At 30.7% G+C, this 7132-nt stretch overlaps 1 non-coding gene and 1 pseudogene across 1 annotated transcript; one reads left to right on the plus strand and one right to left on the minus strand.

Annotated features, from left to right (window-relative positions):
* Positions 1 to 1382: 1382 nt before the first annotated feature.
* LOC140965565 (uncharacterized) lies at positions 1383 to 6763 on the minus strand (annotated as a pseudogene).
* A 58-nt stretch (positions 6764 to 6821) lies between these two features.
* LOC140965569 (small nucleolar RNA R71) lies at positions 6822 to 6932 on the plus strand. Its single transcript, XR_012173109.1, has one exon. It is a non-coding gene; the product is annotated as a small nucleolar RNA R71 (small nucleolar RNA).
* The last annotated feature ends 200 nt before the right edge of the window (positions 6933 to 7132 follow it).

The following is a 7132-nucleotide window of genomic DNA, read 5'->3' on the forward strand; positions in this document are numbered from 1 at the left end:
CTCACTTTTTAGTTCACTCTTTTTTTCGTCCTCATCTCTCTTCTTTTTTTTCAAGTGGTCCTCCAACAATTTCTTTGGTGACAAAGAAAGTAATACAATGGCTTCCTTCTTTAATACAAATGAATACCTATTCTTGAACCCATCATGTGTCACTCGCCTATCATATTGCCACGGCCTACCCAACAAGATATGACAAGCATGCATTGACACTACATCACATAAGACCTCATCAAAGTACTTCCCAATAGAAAATGACGCCAACACTTGTTTGTTCACCTTCACCTCCGCACAATCATTCAACCATTGAAGCCTATATGGTTGAAGGTGCTTTACGAAGGTAACCCCAACTTTTCTACCATCTCACTAATAGCCACATTACTACAACTTCCCCCATCTATGATAAGATTGCAAACCTTGCTATTCACAAAACATCTAGTGTGGAACAAGTTTTCCCTTTTGTTAGTCTCCTCCTCCTTGACTTGGGCACTCATGATATGCCTAGTCACTAGTGCTTCACCTACAACCGCCCCATATCCCTCATCAGGATCCTCTAACGCAGGCAGTCATCATCATGACCCTCGTCATCATCATCGCTTTGAGACTTATACTAACCATAGACATTCAAAATCATCACCCTCTTATTAGGACATTGGCTAGCAATATGACCCAACCCTTGAAACCTAAAACATTTAGTATCTCAAGAAACGATAGCAGTTTATCATAATAATTGTTAACATTTAACAAACCAGTTGGCTTATTGTGGATATTTAATTGTGCCCAACAAACAGTATGAAATATTTCTTCCAAAGTACCGAAACCTCTTGGCAAAGCAATGAAAGCATCAGAATGTTCAAGCATTTGAGTAATTCGTTCATACACGTTGTCCACATTCATTTCTTCTCCTATTGTTGGTCCAGTAAGACTGGCTAAGGTAGTCGGAATAATGCCTAAGACTTCACTTCCACCTGCATGCGCAGCTTTTGCAACTTTTCCCATGAGACCAACTTCACCACCACCATATACCAAATGAATCTTTTTTTTAGCAAGTGTTATTCCAAGCTTTTCTGCTGCCTCTTCATAAACTGAATCTTTTCCTGCACTAGATCCACAAAAATACACAAATATTTTTTATTTTACTTACCGTGGACGTCGACATGTTGATAAATATGTTTTCTGCAATTGTTAAATCATAGCATATGAATTTATAAGCGTAACATGCCAAAAGTCAATATTTGAACAGGAAATTATTATTATTAAAAGAAAATAAAAATGACATAAATTAAAACACATATATATAGCGTAGTTGTGATTGTGGCTCACATCTTCCTCTGATTTTACGTTCAGTAACTGCTTCAACGCCTTCTATGAGTCGAGGATATATTTCACATCCAATTTTTTATAAATTGGCAAACAGGGTCTTTTAACGTTAGATTCCCGAGACGAAATTGTATATATATATTTACTTATCTAAACAGATATGCGTTACTACAGTAGGATCTTTATAAGGCTGATTCCACCGTCCATATTGATATTCCTCATGTTGAAATTGCCACCATAGTTTAAGAAGTTCATTTTGCACGTACCCACTAGAATGCGTATCAAGAACCTCTAGAAAATTATCCAAAGGCTCTTTACTCAGACCATTCTTAATGAATAAAATTTTATCTTCTCTATTCATTGATGTCATTCCAACATTTTTGCATTTCCCTTTACAAGTCCACCTTGCACATTTATGACATCCACCTATACGTTTAGCTCTTCGCTTCTTGGCATATGTGCTTTTACCAAATCCTGGCATATGTCTTATTATTATTTCACTTGCTTCCCCAACCAATCGGACTTTTGCTTCAATTATCAACCGGATATCATTCGGTATGCCATATGACATCATCAACCTTAGTCGCTCACATCTAGCTTTATAAATTTTTTTCAACGCATTATCAGGTAAACAAGCAAAATATTTACGAAGATTCACAATACAAGCATCCATATTATTATTATTATTATTATATATTTCAATTATTTTGGGAAAACTGAAAAAACCGACTTAGATAGTCACGGAGTACCGTTATCCGCCACTTAACCGGGAAATGAACTAGAATCTGCAAAAACAAAATGAAAATATCAAACAACTATTGTGGATCATATAAAGGCATAAAATCATCATTAAGAATTTCATTTTCTATAAAAGGCTTAAGTCTTTGCCCATTAACTTTAAACACGTCATTATTTTTAGGATTTTCAATATCAACAGCACCATGAGGATAAACAAATTTAACTATAAATGGTCCTGACCATCTCGATCTTAGTTTTCCTGGAAATAAATGCAAACGAGAATTATAAAGTAAAACTTTTTGTCCAATTTCAAATGACTTTCTCATAATATTTTTATCATGAAAGGCTTTAGTTTTATCTTTATAAATCTTTGAATTTTCATATGCATCATTTCTTAATTCTTCAAGTTCATTTAATTGCAATTTTCTTAATTTAGATGCATCATCTAAATTAATATTAAATGCTTTAATTGCCCAATAAGCTTTATGTTCAAGTTCAACCGGTAAATGACAATGCTTACCAAAAACTAACCTATATGGTGACATCCCTAATGATGTCTTAAATGCAGTTCTATATGCCCATAATGCATCAGTTAATCTTAAAGACCAATCTTTTCGATTTGGATTAACTGTTTTTTCTAAAATTTGTTTTATTTCTCTATTTGCAAGTTCAACTTGACCATTACTTTGAGGATGATATGGGGTAGAAACTTTATGTGTAATGCCATATTTTCTTAACAAAGAAGAAAATGATTTATTTATAAAATGACTTCCCCCATCACTAATTATTGCTCTAGGTATTCCAAATCGACTAAAAATATTTTCTTTTAAAAATTTTATAACAACTTTATGATCATTAGTTCTACATGCAATTGCTTCAATCCATTTTGAAACATAATCAACAGCGACTAAAATGTACGTATATCCAAAAGATAATGGAAATGGACCCATAAAATCTATCCCCCAACTATCGAATATTTCAATAATTATGATTGGATTTAAAGGCATCATGTTTCGTTTTGAAATTGATCCCATCTTCTGACAGTTTTCACAAGATTTGCAAAATAAATGCGTATCTTTGAATAAAGAGGGCCAATAAAATCCACATTGTAAGATTTTTGCAGCTGTTTTATTGGATGAAAAATGACCTCCACATGCTTCAGAATGACAAAATTTAATAACATTACTTACTTCATTGTCGGGTATGCATCGTCGAAAAATTTGGTCAGGACAATACTTAAACAAGTAAGGATCATCCCAATAAAATTTTTTAACTTCTATCAAGAATTTATTCTTATCCTGTGAATTCCAATGAGAAGGCATTTTATTTGTCACAATAAAATTTACAATGTTAGCAAACCAGGGCATAATAGTAGCATAAAACAACTGATCATCTGGAAAATTTTCATTTATTGGTATTTCATTATGAGATGATTCAGTCATTATTCTAGATAAATGATCGGCTACGACATTTTCTTTTCCTTTTTTATCTTTAATTATAATATCAAATTCTTGTAACAATAAAATCCACCGTATTAATCTTGGCTTAGCATCTTGTTTATTTGATAAATATTTTACGGCAGAATGATCAGTGTACACAATAGTAGTAGAACCAATTAAATAAGATCGAAACTTATCTAATGCAAATACTACTGAAAGTAATTCTTTTTCAGTAGTTGAATAATTTATTTGGGCACTATTTAAGGTTCTACTAGCATAATAGATTGCATACGGTTTTCCTTCTTTTCTCTGTCCTAACACAGCTCCTATAGCATAATCACTTGCATCACACATTAATTCAAATGGTAAAGACCAATCTGGAGGTTGTAAAATAGGTGATGTAATTAAAAGATTAATTATTTTTTTAAAAGCATTTTCACATTTCTGAGTCCATTCAAATTGTGTATCTTTTGTTAAAAGATTCGAAATTGGTTTAGATATTATGCTGAAATTTTTTATAAACCTTCTATAAAAACCTGCATGACCCAAGAATGATCGAACTTCTTTGACCGTTTTTGGTGATGTTAAATTAGCAATAACATCAACTTTGGCTTTATCAACTTCAATTCCTTTTTCAGATATCACATGACCTAACACAATCCCAGATTTAACCATATAATGACATTTTTCCCAATTTAAAACAAGATTTTTTTCTTCACATCGTTTTAATACTTCTTCTAGGTTTTTAAGACAATTTTCAAATGAGTTTCCAAAAACAGTTATATCATCCATAAAAACTTCTACAAATTCTTCAATCATATCACTGAAAATACTTAACATGCATCTTTGAAAAGTAGCCGGAGCATTACATAAACCAAATGGCATTCTTTTAAATGCAAAAGTTCCGAAAGGACAAGTGAAAGTAGTTTTTTCTTGATCTTCTAATGATATAGGTATTTGATAATACCCCGAATACCCATCAAGAAAACAGTAATAAGAATTTCCTGCTACTTTTTCTAGAATTTGATCTAAAAATGGTAGTGGGAAATGATCTTTTCTAGTTGCATCATTTAATTTTCTATAATCAATACACATACGCCAACTAGATGGAATCCTAGCTTGTAATAACTCTCCCTTTTCATTTTTTATAACAGTGATGCCTGACTTTTTAGGTACTACTTGTGTTGGACTTACCCATTTACTATCTGAGATTGGATAGATAATTCCAGCGTCTAATAGTTTTAATACTTCATTCTTAACAACTTCTTTCATATGTGGATTTAACCTTCTTTGTGGTTGTTGATATGTTTTAGCATTTTCTTCCAAATGAATTTTATGTGTGCAAATTAAAGAATTTATACCTTTTATATCTTTCAAAGTCCATCCAATTGCATTTTTATATTTCTTAAGTAATTTAATTAAATCTTCTTGTTGATTTGGTAGAAGAGTGGAAGAAATTACAACATGAAATGTTTTATTTTCACCAAGAAATACATATTTCAATTCGAATGGTAAAACTTTTAATTCAAGTTTTGTATTATCATCTTTTTTAAAATTATTTTCAGACTCAAAACTTTCTATTGAAAAAACTTCAGATTGTTGATTTAAGTTTTCTTCTTGTATATTTCTTCCATAATTGTTTCAATTTCATTATCATATTCATTTTCATTAATACTTGGTTGTTTACATAAATTAAACACATTAAGTTCTAGAGTCATATTTCCAAAAGACAATTTCATTATTCCATTTCGACAATTAATTAAAGAATTTGAAGTTGCTAGAAATGGTCGTCCCAATATTACTGGAATTTCATTATGTACTTGTTTTGGTTCTGTATCCAAAACAATAAAATCTACAGGATATATGAATTTATCAACTTGCACCAACACATCTTCTACAATACCTCTAGGTATTTTGATTGACCTATCCGCCAGTAAGAGAGTAACAAAGGTGGGTTTTAATTCTCCTAAATTAAGTTTTTCATAAACTGAATAAGGAAGTAAATTCACACTTGCTCCCAAATCTAACAAAGCTTTTTTAATTTTATTTTCTCCAATAATACATGAAATTGTAGGACAACCAGGATCTTTACATTTTAAACTAAAATTATTTTGAAGAATAGAACTTACTTATTCAGCCAAGAATGCTTTCTTCTTCACATGCAATTTTCTCTTCACTGTACATAAGTCTTTTAAAAATTTTGCATATGAAGGTACTTGTTTAATAGCATCTAATAATGGAATATTTATCTTTACTTTTTTAAAAACTTCATAGATATCAGAAACATTTTTTTGTTTTTTATGATTTGTTAATGCATGAGGAAATGGTGGAGGTTTATTTGATTCATTTACTATTTCAGATGATTTATCATTCAACATATTATTTTTAGAATTTAAGGTATCATCATTCTCAAAAGTATCAGGATTATCATCCTTACTCTTTGATTTTAAATGATCCTTGTTTTCATTACTATATGGATCATTAACTATTTTACCACTTCTAAGGGTAATAACAGATTTTATTTGATCAATTTTTTCATTTTTTAATTCTTGATTTTGATTTTTAGGATTAGGTTGAGGTTGAGATGGAAATTTTCCTTTTTCATGAATATTAAGTGCAGATGCAAATTTTGCAAGAGTTTCTTTCAAATCAGTCATAGATTGACTGTTTTGAATATTGATAGATTCTTGCTTTTGGATAAATGCATGAATTACATCTTCAAAGTTTTTTCTTGGAGGTGTAACATAAGGAATATAACCTTGATGATTTTGGTTATTTTGAAAATATTGTTGTGAGGGTTGTGCATTATTATCATTCCTCCAACTAAAATTAGGATGATTTTTCCATCCAGGATTATATGATGTTGAAAAAGGATCTAGTATTGGTTTTTTATAATTGTTAACATAATTTGCTTGTTCATGGAGACATTCTTTAAATGAAGGTAATGTTGGACAATCTTTTGTAGCATGATCATGTGTATCACATATATGACAAACAATTTCTTGAATACTTTTTAATTGACCACTCTTTTTCATTTCTAATGACTCAATTTTTCTTGCTAAAGATGCAAGTTTAGCTTGAATATCTATATCATCTTTAAGATTATAGATACCACCCCCATTTGTTGAATTATTGATTTTAGTTGTTGGTGGTTCTATTGTGCCTATATTATCCCAATTTTGAGCATTTTCTGCTAATGAATCCAAATACTCCATAGCTTCATTTGGGTTTTTATCTTCAAAAGTTCCATTACACATGAATTCTATCATTTGCCTATCTTTAGGTATTAGACCTTCATAAAAGTGAGAAACTATTCTCCATGTTTCAAAACCATGATGTGGGCATGTATTAAGTAATTCTTTATATCTATCCCAACATTGATAAAATGTTTCTCCTTGTTTTTGAGAAAAAGTAGTAATTTGTCTTTTAAAAGAGTTTGTTCTATGGGAAGGAAAAAACTTTTTGAGAAATTGTTGTTGCATTTCTTCCCATGATCTTATTGAACTTGATCTCAAATTTTGTAGCCATGTTTTAGCTTTATCTTTTAAAGAAAAAGGGAAAAGCTTTAATCGAACTATATCCATGCTACAATTTTGATCATTATAAGTGTTACAAACTTCCTCAAATTCTCTTAGATG

This window comes from Primulina huaijiensis, unplaced genomic scaffold (genome assembly GCF_012295235.1).
Source record: "Primulina huaijiensis isolate GDHJ02 unplaced genomic scaffold, ASM1229523v2 scaffold11123_ERROPOS214507, whole genome shotgun sequence".
NCBI lineage: Eukaryota > Viridiplantae > Streptophyta > Magnoliopsida > Lamiales > Gesneriaceae > Primulina > Primulina huaijiensis.